The 13,613-nt window shown below is 40.1% G+C and overlaps 1 protein-coding gene across 3 annotated transcripts in view; it reads right to left on the reverse strand.

The window, feature by feature from the left end:
* Positions 1-3,749, reverse strand: part of LOC137999299 (stabilin-2-like) — a 21,629-nt gene extending 17,880 nt beyond the window's left edge. Inside the window, exons 1-4 of one of the 3 annotated variants that reach the window (XM_068845137.1) lie at positions 2,611-2,679; positions 2,350-2,502; positions 2,176-2,235; positions 1,678-1,755 (exon numbers count right to left, since the gene is read on the reverse strand). The gene's annotated coding sequence lies outside the window, so the exon portion shown is untranslated. Of the gene's footprint in view, positions 1-1,677; positions 1,756-2,175; positions 2,236-2,349; positions 2,503-2,610; positions 2,680-3,688 lie in introns of those variants that run through there. The other 2 variants (XM_068845138.1, XM_068845136.1) reach the window with 2 other exon arrangements.
* Between the last annotated feature and the right edge of the window lie 9,864 nt (positions 3,750-13,613).

Here is a 13,613-nt window from a genome sequence, read left to right on the forward strand (position 1 = left end):
AAGGATTTCAGACCGCACAAATTCACGAGTGAAAATTGACAATAAAGTTGACAGTTACTTGTGAAAATACATTGTTCGTGGTTAGTTAGTCTTAAGCTGGTGATACACGGTTCAACATTTGTTGATCACCAAATGTTGCAGCTGTTGTTCAACAAATGTTGAACAGTGTGTCATGCCATGTTGAATGTTAAAATATGCCATTCTACACGTTAAACGTTGCTCAACGATGTTGAACGAAAATAGAGATCAGCTCCTACTATTCTGGTCAACACGTCTGTGGATCATGGTTCAACATTTGTTGAGCAACAAATGTTGCACCCGGAATTTTGAACCGTGTGTCATGGGCTTTACGAAGCTCGTTTCATCCCGACCAAGGGACTCATCAGAGATCTTTCTGCTTGGCAATCTCGTTGGGCATCACGCCCAAAGTCCCGTTCGCTGACAAAATTATGACAGCAATCTCGCCTTATATCGCATAAGGATTTCAGACCGCACAAATTCACGAGTGAAAATTGACAATAAAGTTGACAGTTACTTGGGAAAATACATTGTTCGTGGTTAGTTAGTCTTAAGCTGGTGATACACGGTTCAACATTTGTTGATCAACAAATGTTGCAGCTGTTGTTCAACAAATGTTGAACAGTGTGTCATGCCATGTTGAATGTTAAAATATGCCATTCAACACGTTGAACGTTGTTGAACGATGTTGAACGAAAATAGAGATCAGCTCGTACTATTCCGGTCAACACGTCTGTGCAACATGGTTCAACATTTGTTGAGCAACAAATGTTGCACCCGGAATGCTTAACCGTGTGTCATCGGCTTTGCGAAGCTCGTTTCATCCCGACCAAGGGACTCATCAGAGATCTTTCCGCTTGGCAAACTCGTTGGGCATCACGCCCAATGTCTCGTTCGCTGACAAAATGATGACATAAATCTCGCCTTATATCCCACAAGGATTCGAGACCACACAAATTCACGAGTGAAAATTGACAATAAAGTTGGCATGAAACGAGCTTCGTAAGACTAACCACGAAAAATGTATTTTCACAAGTAACTGTCAACTTTATTGTCGATGACAAAGCCAGCAACCGAATTCTCGTCATTCGGTGGACTTTTCCTTTGAAAATCCTGTGACGTCAAACGGTTGTTCCTTTTGTTGTGAAGAAAGCTTACCTTCGAACGAAAATGTGCTGTGCACACCGACCAAAAAGATGACAATAAGAAAATACTGTAAAGGAAAGAATGGTAAGGAAATTCGCGGATCGACACGAACGTATGAAAATTGTCAGTTACACCTGTCGATCATAGTAAACGTTGGCGTTATGAACAGATCTTCGTAAGTAAAACAAGAAAGATACATATGCCGTTGCATTGCTTTCAAAGATAATTATCTCACTTAAGTACACGAGTTTGAACCGTAAGCCAATGTTACTCCAACAAAGAAGCATATCACTACTATGTGGGAATATCCATACAATCTCTAGCGGAAGCATTTTGCATTGTAGTTTTAGAAAGTTGCTCTTTTCGAAGACCATGTTACAAGCTGTTTGATTAGTCGAACCTACTAGTTATAGTGGCGGAAGTATGCACTATATGTTAATCAACATTACTTGATTATGATGAACGCTTCTTTGTACCACTCATGCTCTGATGACAAAAAAAAAACTGCCCTACCTGCATGTGTAAGTTGTGTCGACAATCCGAAAGCAATGTTTGTACATGTGGCAGAAAGAAATGATATTGATAACGGAACTGAAATAAAATTGGGTACAATTTGCATAAAGTTACACCACGGCCGCCCTCAGTTGTATTGTCTTCAAATCATTTTGTTTTCAATTTAATATTTATAGTTATATTGCACGGGGTAGTCCTTTGGTTTTCAGATTGAGAGAAAATATGAAAAGTGAGTAGAAAACTCATTACTTGTAGTCGTGGTTGAAAGCCCCGTGTTGAGGTCGTGAAACCTGAATTCAAGTGAATCTATCCAACTACATTCAGAATTAGCTTATATCGAAAGGCAATTGGGATTATTTTCGTCAATCCGGAATATAACGTTATTCTCGTAGGAAAAGAAAATTGTGTCCTCCGGAAAAATTGAACACCATTCTTTGGTAGTCCGGATTCATTGGTTTTGCTTTTATATTAAACTGGAAGAGTATAAAAGCTGTATACCTCGCTGACTAGGGATGCCACACCAGGATGAGCCTCTCCTCAGTTTTTTAGAGCCGTAGACTAGAAATAGTCAGAAGAAATATCCTCGATTTCAAAAATAAAGGAATTTTGTTCGCAATAACCTATACTCCAAATTTACCTTATATTAATGAGTTTATCATTAAATAATTTTACCTGTAAATTTATAAATTTTCAGATGCTGACGAGATGTGAATGATCCCTTTTTGGTTGAGGCTTGTTAATCTCCTCTTCCGGTAGATTGATGTCAGGAAACTGTTGTTTGGGCAGCGCTCGTCGTTCTCGTCAACTTGGGTGGTGAATTTGACGCTGTTGAGCCAAGATCTCTTTAAGAAAGATATCTTGGAAAAGAGAGACAATTTTTGGAGAGCTAACCTAGATAAAACCAACATTTAGAACGGGTGAAGAAGGCCTTACCTTTATGCCAATCGAATCATTGTTTAGCTAAATAACATCGAAACGGTTTTTTCTTTCCCTTACAATCGAGTATAATGAAAAAATCGGCTTCTTCGAAAGAAAACATCCAGGGTCAGAAATAATTTGTTAAATTAATGATTGTTTACAATACCACTGCGTGTTCATGAGGAAAGCATTGTTTTATCCCGCAAAAAAAACGAGGACCTTTCAATATCATAACTGACTGGACGTAACTGAAAGTAACTCAAATAGGCTCAACGAAAAAGAAAAACAATTTTGAGATTAATTTGGGGGCCGAGAAAACTTTTTATACAGCACAGAGTAGTCTCGATAGAGGACGACCTCTACCATATCCATAAGGATTCCAGACCGCACAAATTCACGAGTGTAAATTGACAATAAAGTTGGCATGAAACGAGCTTCGTGAGACTAACCACGAAAAATGTATTTTCACAAGTAACTGTCAACTTTATTGTCGATGACAAAGCCAGCAACCGAATTCTCGTCACCCGGTGGACTTGTCCTTTGAAAATCCTGTGACGTCAAACGTTTGTTCCTTTTATTGTGAAGAAAGCTTACCTTCGAACGAAAATGTGCTGTGCACACCGACCAAAAAGATGACAATAAGAAAATACTGTAAAGGAAAGAATGGCAAGGAAATTCGCGGATCGACACGAACGTATGAATATTGTCAGTTACACCTGTCGATCATAGTAAACGTTCGCGTTGTGAACAGTTCTTAGCAAGTAAAACAAGAAAGATACATATGCCGTTGCATTGCTTTCAAAGATAATTATCACACTTAAGTACACGAGCTTGAACCGTAAGGCAATGTTATTCCAACAAAGAAGCATATCACTATGTGGGAATATCCATACAATCTCTAGCGGAAGCATTTTGCATTGCAGTTTTAGAAAGTTGCTCTTTTCGAAAGACCATGTTACAAGCTGTTTGATTAGTCGAACCTACTAGTTATAGTGGCGGAAGTATGCACTATACGTTAATCAACATTACTTGATTATGATGAACGCTTCTTTGTACCACTCATGCTCTGATGACAAAAAAAAAACTGCCCTACCTGCATATGTAAGTTGTGTCGACAATCCGAAAGCAATGTTTGTACATGTGGCAGAAAGAAAATGATATTGATAACCGAACTGAAATGAAATTGGGTACAATTTGCATAAAATTACACCCCGGCCGCCCTCGGACCAAGAAGACCTCAGTTCTATTGTCTTCAAATCATTTTGTTTTCAATTTAATATTTATAGTAATATTGCACGGGGTAGTCCTTTGGTTTTCAGATTGAGAGAAAAGATGAAAAGTGAGTAGAAAACTCATTACTTGTAGTCGTGGTTGAAAGCCCCGTGTTGAGGTCGTGAAACCTGAATTCAAGTGAATCTATCCAACTACATTCAGAATTAGCTTATATCGAAAGGCAATTGGGTGTTATTTTCGTCAATCCGGAATATAACGTTATTCTCGTAGGAAAAGAAAATTGTGTCCTCCGGAAAAATTAAACGCAATTCTGGTGTAAACTGTGAGCTTCGAGGAACAGATAATGTCTAAGGACAAATATCCGAGCATATTTTCACGCCAAATGAAGGCTATTGTGTTTATTATCCTTCAAATATTTTTCGCAATAAGCGGGCACAGATTAGTCTCAATAGAGAACGACCACTGTAACATCAAGTCAGCGGTTTCACCAGGCACATGGTGTCGGGAATAAAGGAGTGTTCTGTACATCCGCCATCTTGTGTGTGTTGCACCTTTACGATAACACTTCATGGTATCAGAAGTGGGATGGAACACCTGAAAGCGCCCGAGCCTCTGCTATTGAGTGCGGCGACAAATAAAGCCGAAACATGAAGGTGCTGAAAAATATCCTGGGATCTCTACAAAGTTGCGAGCAGACTCGATCAAAAAGAATGTCTTGTTTGGACTTCAGAGATAGATCGGAATAAAATTGACATCAAGGCGGAACGGTCGACGAATTTTGTAGCGACTTGAAAACTCTAGCTAAGAACTGCGACCTTGGTCATAAAGAATATTCGTGGATTACGTCTATGTTCGTGCTGGGCCTCGAAGATCCACATTCAAAGGAAAGGCTTATGGAGAGAGAACAGAATTTAGAGAAAAGGTTACAAACTGCTCGTGTTGCGAGGGAGGCAACGGGTATTTCATGTCAAGTGTCAGCTCTCAGCCCGCAGCTAGAGATTCAACATCTTCCTGAGGATATGTGCTGTTCCCAAGAAGGCCGTCATCTAAGCGTTCCCAATAACATCTCGATTGCTAGGTACACACAAAATCTTTCGAGGCTGATCAAAGAGCCTCTAATGATATAGCACCACAACTACTACTTCAAAAGCTAAATCGCTCAATCTTCCAAACGGCGGTCATTGCAGCGTTCCGATTATCCGGCGCAGCTACATCACCTGCACCATTACCTAATTACCATTACTTATCTTTCAGAACAAGGGTGACATCTGGCCTGTTTTGCGGTACCCGTTTATAAGCGATGATAGTGTTGTCCCACATCAGTTTCACCTGGTCATTCGTGATCAATAGCAGAGGATGGTGCTCCTACCCCTTTCCTCCACTTTTAAGGCCAAATTTCCTGCTCAATTGACAATGGACTCTTAATGCTACTTTGTCAAGGCACTTTCCGTACTCAATCAGTGCGCTGACCTAATGTATCCACTCACTGTCTGCCACATTCTCCGAAGATCCTTTGCACTGCTGTCTGCACAAAGAAAATTGACTTGTTTTGCGGATGTGGCACTTGACCGAGTTGGTTCTCAAGGCGTAATCTTGCGCAGCGCATATCAATGCGATTCTTCAACGGCAATTCTTCTATATCCCTGACAAATGCACCATGGAAAGGCCCGTCAGTCTATTCGCTAACCATTCGTGCACAATATCTTCTTTGGTCGAGCCCACAATCCTTGCCCCTCACCTTACCACTGCTTTTATTGCATGCGCAACAACCGCTAGTCATATGATAATACATGTACTTTCTTTTACAAAAAAAGACATTATTTCAAGTGAAACATATTTTGCTGTGAGTCATGTTGAAAAATGTTTGGTTTGTGCCCCGGGAAAAAAGTATTCTTGAGTTTTGCTAACGGACCTAAACTAAATAAACTTTAAACTTAGTCAACGGAATTAACTGAATTTGTAAACTAATAAAATTAATAACAACACATTGAATCACTCTAAATAGCCCACCCTCAACCACTGGAATCGCGAGCCGTGAAACAATTTTCATATATGAAAATCCCGTCAAAGCTGAAATTCATCTGATCAGATTACTACGATAAGCAGTGCGAATTTCCATAACAAAAAAAAAGAGGTCGAAAAGCCTGTCTTTTGAAGGTGGGCTTTTAAGCTTATGTAGATGAGCACACTGACGCGCTTATCTCAGCCAATCAAATGACAAACTTTTCACAGACCAAATCATGTGTCCGTTTTTGATGACAGGGCAAGTAGAATACCCGAAAAAAAAAAACGTTTTAGAGCATAGTAAAAGTACAAACAAACACAAGCCACACTTTAACTGCAGTAGGGAAGTCAATCCAGGGCACAAGCCTATAGCTCTCATCACATGTACTGCGCCAAACCCCGCTAGATTTAAGGACACAAACACCCACTCGTGTCCATGCATAGTGATACTCGCTTCAACCAAACAGCTCAACTTGGGTGGTGCACGCGCTTTAGTTCCCGTAGCCATAAAAAAAAGGGTAAAACGCCATGTATATCGAGCTCATGTGTGAGCGCGCGAGTTTCAATGCACGCGCTGTAGAAGCGAACTGACGAAACAGACCAAGTGGTGCATCGTCACAAACAAAGTAAAAGACATCTGTTCAGGTTGTCGCGATCACTTTGGTAAAAAAAGATGGACAGTGGAATGCGATCATCTTTAGTAAGCTTACTTACAATCATCATCCTTTGTATCCCCACCGCTGCGATTGTTTCAATCTCGTTACTGATTTGTCTGCTCGATATATGCTCCAGTGCTTTGGACAAGATCTTTGGCCTTGTTCAACTCGAGTTAGACTTATTCGATGAGCTGCATGGGTGTGAAGATGACGAGGCGATCGTGTGGGATAAACATGGCTTGTTCATAGCCTTCATCAAAGGCGAAGATGTGCAAGACCTCCGCCAGAAGAAAAAATACCTCAAACCTAAAGAAACGATGAAGCGTCCAATAGATGCCAGACAATTTTGCTTAGAAAATCGTTCCGCTGGACGACAATCATTAAAATCTTTCCTTGCTCACACTGACTTTTCTGATCAAAGCAGTAGTTCTTCTGGTGTTGCGTTTACTCCCAGGCAAGCTTTAGCACTTGATGGAGTAAAATATCGGGATAAAGAAACCAAAAGAGTTTCTTTCAAAAAAGAGCACAAACATCAGAACCAAGTCACAGCAGAAATTAGAACTGAAGTGAACTTCAAATATGGAGAGACTGTCCTGAGCTTCCGTAAGCCGATGCTGGCTCAACACAGTTCGGGCAAGAAAGGAAATCTAAATCAAGATAAGTGGCTTCCGATCTTAAAGAGAGATGAAAAGAACAAGAGAAACAAAGCCTGGATTGTCGCTTCTTTCCAGCAAGCGAAGGTAGAAAAGAATAGGACATTTCAAGAAACTGATTGGTCACTTAGCTCAAGTGTTAACAATGAAAGACCAAGAAGTACGGACTCGATCAACGCCTCCTCCAGTCTCTTTAGAAACGAAATGCTAGAAGGAGATAAAGGACTTAATGCCAAGAAAGAGAAGAAGAAAAGCGAACCTGTCTGCGATATCTGCTACACTCGGGTTAATGTTGATAAAAATGTAACACGCCCACAATGCTCTGCTGTTCGTAGAGGGAAGAAAAGAAGCAATGCTGCGAACCAAAGTTATTCCATTTCACGCATTAAAGCTAAGAACAGAAGGAAAGAACAGAATGCAGTCACACAGTCCAACGAGAAGAAGAAAAGACGGAACGAAGGGAGAGCTAGTTGTTTCAACTCACCTTTAACGACATCCGACCCGTCTGCAAAGAAAAGACGGGAGGAATATTATACTGCAGTCCAACGGCGCCGTCAAATGTCATTGGCTTCAAGGAATGGGAATGTGTCTCAAAGCTCCTGTTCCAAACCAAGGAAGCGAAAAGTAAAGGAATCGAGGAAAGCAAAACTGAGAAGAGCAATTGAATGGCCGGTCAACGGCAGTGCTTTTACAATCGCACAATTAGAAGCTAAAAACCAAGAATCATTAGGAGAACTAGAAAATACAAAGCGACCATTACCAGTCGCACCCTTAACTGGACAACCAATTGCAAATGAAACTGGAACATCTCAAGTGTCACTACCTACCTCACCATCCGTTACGGAGCTTGTATCCTTATTAGAGCGACTCCTTATTAAAGATTCTGTTGATCCTGCAGTCAGTGATGCCCTCGATGACGATAAAGTGGCCGGATGTGATAATGATAATGACGCAAACGTTACATGTAACGGCGACTTTAGCTATGGCAATAACGATGACGACGTGGAACACGACAGTTGTGGGAACGTTGAATATGATGTCGATAGCGATGCTGAATATGAAGTCTTCCCTGAGCTGCTTAGCTTGCCGCAGCAAGTTTTTAAAATAATCGAGGCACTGGTGTAGTTCATTCTCAAACATTTAGATGGTATACATTTCATCAATATCCTCGTTTACTTTAATTAAAATTTCTCCTCGATAAAAGCTTTTGGTATGAAAAAGTTGACACTTGCCTTTCCTTGCAAGAGGTAAAATCAACCTGAGGTACACGAAGGTCAGCTAACGTTTTGACAAAATGATTTTATTTCCTGGTTGTGTAAGTGCGTAATTATAAATAACATTGGCTCTTGAAAGCTGATAAAATCTTTTCAAAATGTAATATTAAAAATAAATGCACATAGAAGTGACACGATAAACCTTGTACTGGTTGACTTTCTAATGCCGCTCTAAAAAAAGATTTAGACAATTCGTGGGCGTGGTACAGAAGTGGTTCTGAAACGAGTACAAGGCAGTTTAAAGTTTTATTACATCCATTTAGCAATCACTGATGAACCTTGCAATCTCACTGGCTCTCAGCAGTGCGATTTATTCCCAAATCGCACTATTTTTTGCTCTAAATCGCACCATTTCCCCAGCCAATGAGAAAGGAACAAAAAAAACCAGCCAATCAGATTTCATGGCTTGTTTAAGGTAACCAATCAAATGGCAGGAAAATGAAACACAAAGAAAACTATTGTGTGGCGAATTTGGAAACTTTTGTTCCCAACTGGATCAATAAAATGTGACTATAATCCTGTAGTTTAGCTATAAATACTGACTGTATAATTTCTAAATGGATGTAATAAAGTGGTAATCGAACTCCGTGTCGTGCAAATTTTGGTCTGAAATCATACTTGTCATTTCAAATCAAACTCGTGCTGCGCGCTCGTTCGATTTTGAAATCACACGTATGATTTCAGACCAAATAGCACTCCGTTCAGTTCAATTACCATTATAAATTAAACTCCCCTGTAAAAAGTATAAATAACTTCAAAACGTCTTTTCCCCCACCTCCTTCCCTTGTCGAAACCGACTACTCAACGTTAACCATGCATACGACACAATGCCTCGCAAAACCCTAGCTGGGAGAAACAGCGCATTGAATCAGTGCTTACCATTACACATTCAGCTGTCCAAGTTTCTTCCTCAGGAAAAAACAAGACCTCGAACCCTGCTCGAGTTATTCTTTCCGGATTACTTCTCTTCCGCACTTGAAATCGTCGTCCTTTGTTTCCTCTTTCAATATCAGATAATCTTCTACCACTTGCATGCGTTAAATCAATGTCCCTTACGCGTGATGGCTAAATTCACCACCAAGCCTCGAAATCGAAAGTCATACTGGTAAATTTTAGCATGGGCTAAATCCCGAAGGAGCAAACTTGAAAGAAAACCCACGTGCGAACAGTATTGAAAGTCCAAATGACGTGAATGATTTGTACCAAGGAGTCTTTGTGGTGAATTTTGAGCATATGCCGTCACCATGCACAAGGCCTATTTCGCTTTTCTGCCAGGTGCCTTAATTATGATTTTGTCTTTCGTAGATGTAGCTTCAACTGATTAATGTTCAGATGTTGAAAATATTTTGGCAAATCTTGTCAACATTCACCCCAAGACAGGCCTCTCTTTTGACTTCGTAATCAGACCCAAACCTCAAATATTCAAGAAGAAGGAAAATCGAGAGAGTTAAGGACGGTGCCTACTAATTCAATCGTATTTTTGCGCGGTTGTATGGATATGCGGGAAAAGCAGATCTGAACAAGTGTTATTAAAATCCAAAAAGAAAATTGGGGGTAACCAGGCATTTCTCAACGATAATTAATCAACAATAAAAAAATATCCCTGCATTTGTAAGCACTACCGATAGGAAATCCGAGCATCTAGAGATGCGCAGAACGTATGCGCAATAACAATAATAGGCACCGTCCTTAATACTCGGATACCCAGGTTATCAAGAATTTAACGAAAAGACATTGTCATACCTTTTGGAATACAGGATGGTGCAGTAGTGAGAGCACTCGCCTCCCACTAAAGTGGCCTAGGTTCGATTCCCAAACTCGGCGTGATATGTGGGCTGAATTTGTTGGTTCTCTACTCTGCAGAGAGGTTTTTCTCCGGGTACTCCGGTTTTCCCCTCTCCTCAAAAACCAACATTTGACTAAATTGGCATCAATTGTTGATTTCAGTTTACAGTGTCCCCAATTAGTGCTCCAGCGCTAGAACGACTAGACATACTTAAAAATTCTTGATCTCAACAATATTAAAGTGCCCCTGTGATCAAAAAAACCACTTCCTTTTTTCCTTCAGATTTTGATAGTGTGTTTGCTTAACACCTGACTGGCAAAATTTTGAGCTTTGATTTTTATCCAAAGGCCGTTTACTTTGAGTGTAAGTTTTGGATTTCACGGTCCGCCATTACTCACGTTCAAAACTGACCGATTGGACCTCAGACGGTTGGATCCAGGGAAAAGTGACGTCAGAGGCTCACTAGCTTAAAATTTCAGCGTGTGAACGCAGCTTATTGTATATGCAAAGCGTGAGTTTAAAAGTCTGAAAGCCCAAAACCCCCGTGCTGCATATTAATTCTGAGGCGTACACACGTATTGCATTCTTAAACTAGTGAGCCTTTGACGTCATTTTCTCCTCGACCAGCTCTCTAAAGAACATGTTAGTAATGGCGGACCATTAAATAGGAAAATTACAGTTAAACTAAAGAGGTGTCTTTTGAAATCAAGGCTTAAAACGTGGGTCACAGTGTTTTGTTAACATAGTTTTGAAATCCAAAGAAAAATATGAATTGATTTTTTGGTCACAGGGGCACTTTAAGGAAAGGGAGATAAGGAAAAGTTCAGGTATTTCCAGAAATGCACGAACGACTTAGATATCCAACACGAAGTGTCCCTTTCAAGTCTCAGCATTTGCTGCCGCTTTTTAACTATAAGGTGCGTGTAAGGATTGGGCATTTTTTGGTCAGGCCAGGGTAACTGCAGCTGTTTATCTTTACGGAGGCATGACACGCAAAATGATGTAATTTTATGCCATCCAAAATGCCCAAAACGTAGTGACATTCTGCAATAACCACCTAAAACTGTTGAAAAACATAAAAGAAATACAGCAAAAGGAAGAGAAGCATGGATGAAACGGATTCCATTTGGGTAATCTTGATAAAAGTCGGCACGACGTTTTTCAAGTTTATGGCAAATCGCCTAAAAAAAAAAGGTCTTTTTTGCTCAGAATCATCTTGTTTGTGATGTAACGATAATTTTATCAGTAAAGGAATTCCACATTACTATTTTCGAGTTTTAAACTCCGGATAAACTAAAGATTTCCCCTAAACACCCTAAAATAACGTGACATAGCAGCCCCTTTTACTTCAGGGACACTTTAAGCTAACCGTTTCGTTTTCAAAGTGGTTTTTAGAAGCTCAGCTCAGACACCCTATTTCTTGTTGAACTAAAGCTCTATTTCTGCCTGTTTTCGTTCCTTTTACAGCGGTAAGCTTGTCACATTAAGAGGGAAAATTACGTCATGTAATTGTTACGAAATCCAATGTCATTTTGAGGGATGGCGGTGAATGTTAACCAATAAGGGAATAAACTCGTACAAATCTTTATATTTATTCCCCAGAGCCTCGAGATGATACCTTTTGTTTAGGACTGATGTTGTGAGGTGCAAGTCAGAGCACGCCAGCAACTGGGGAAATGGGCCTGGTAAAGTCCATTAAAAACCTAAACCACACATTATTTGGAAAATAAAGGTGAGAGGAGACGAAAAAAAAAAAGAGAAAAGAATAGTGAAATATTCACATCTTTAGAAAAGGCTTGTCAATTGTCAACCAAAAAAAGGTTATGTTTACGACGTTAACCTACAATAACGTGATATGTCTGGGTCCATTCACGAAGTCCTAAGAACTTTTTGACCACAATAATCTTCACGAAAAGAGGAAATTACGACACCCGAAAAGCACACGATCAGTTTTCCGGCGGCTTCAGAAATATACCCCATATCTACGCGTGTTTGACTCTGCTTTAACTTAAAACCGAATTGATCCGAAAAGTTAAGAGCAAATGGATAATTTAACCAAACGCCTTCTTCAGAAAAGATAATGTAAACAAATCAAAATATCAATTATGATAGAAATAAGTATAGAGTTAGGAGGGCCTAAGTTTAGGGTTTAACCCAGGAGATATAGTACAGAGAGGATCGGACTAAAATGTAACTCAGGGTGCGTTCGATTGACGGTATTCCGGGATAGGAATACAGTACAAGGAATAGAAGTTAAAAATCCTTTGTTTTTACGAAGATTCACCTTAAAATTGTCAAACACCTGATAAAATGCTATTTTCAACATTTCTTTATTATCCTTGTTGCTTCAAATCATCACTCTACGTATTCTTATTCCGGAATTGGGACAATCGAACGCACCCTAAATTAAAACGAAATACCGATGACACATGTGCACCTTCAGGTATCCATATATACATACAAACAGCTCTTACAAACCTAGGGATGTGCCTTAAGTTAAGGTTCGCGTTTTTTTCAGTTGAATTTAAAGCGTGAATGCGAAGGAAAAGGGCCATAAACTGAAAACAAGAAAAATGCTGTATGACTAGAGAAAACTATGTTAGAAAGATATTTATTGCATCTATAAATATTTAAATCAAACAACTAAAACGAACTTTGAAATTTTGGGAGACGCAGTGGAGTACGCTGTCCGTTGGATAGGCCAACGATGTCAGAGATCCTTTGTTGTCAGTCAGAAAGTAACGCAATCGTTAACAATTTGCAGGGGTCTGGACGCAGCTCTACGACGGCGATGCATCGACGGCAACGTCATCTCAAAATATGATTTTGCACTATCGTTACCCTGTCACGATCATTCCATCTCGTTCACGTCGCACAGTGTCGGCGAAATGATTGTTTCGTGGCGTTGTCGTCCCCGTAGCCGTCGTCGTTTCTTAAACTCACGGAAACAAAAGGGCGTTATTCTAAACACAACAGATATGCATCCCAATCTCGACTCCAGAGTTCTGGGGAACCCTGAAACAAAGTGTTTTCTCATTGGTTTTCGTTAAGAACAATCAAAAGCGTCTCTAATTCGTGCATTCATGTTAGCACGAGGAGTGAGCAGGCGATGTAGGGTTCAAAGAGCCAAATTTTGGCTATAAGAACCCTACGGCGCATGTTCTCCTACACTGAGTTTCCCAGAGCCTTGGGTCGATCCGAGGCTCTGGTGAAGAGAATGATATGCATCCCGGCATATCGTCCAATGAAATGAGAGGTTGAAAAGGGCTGGGTGGTATCCGAATTACAGTGCGGACGATCTTTAGGACCCGGAAAAAATCCAATCGATTGCAATTATTGCAAAAATTGCCATCTCACTACAAAGGCAACTATCAAACTGATTCCAAATGATCAGAAACATGGAAAAGAACGG

This window comes from Montipora foliosa, chromosome 4 (genome assembly GCF_036669935.1).
Source record: "Montipora foliosa isolate CH-2021 chromosome 4, ASM3666993v2, whole genome shotgun sequence".
Lineage (NCBI taxonomy): Eukaryota > Metazoa > Cnidaria > Anthozoa > Scleractinia > Acroporidae > Montipora > Montipora foliosa.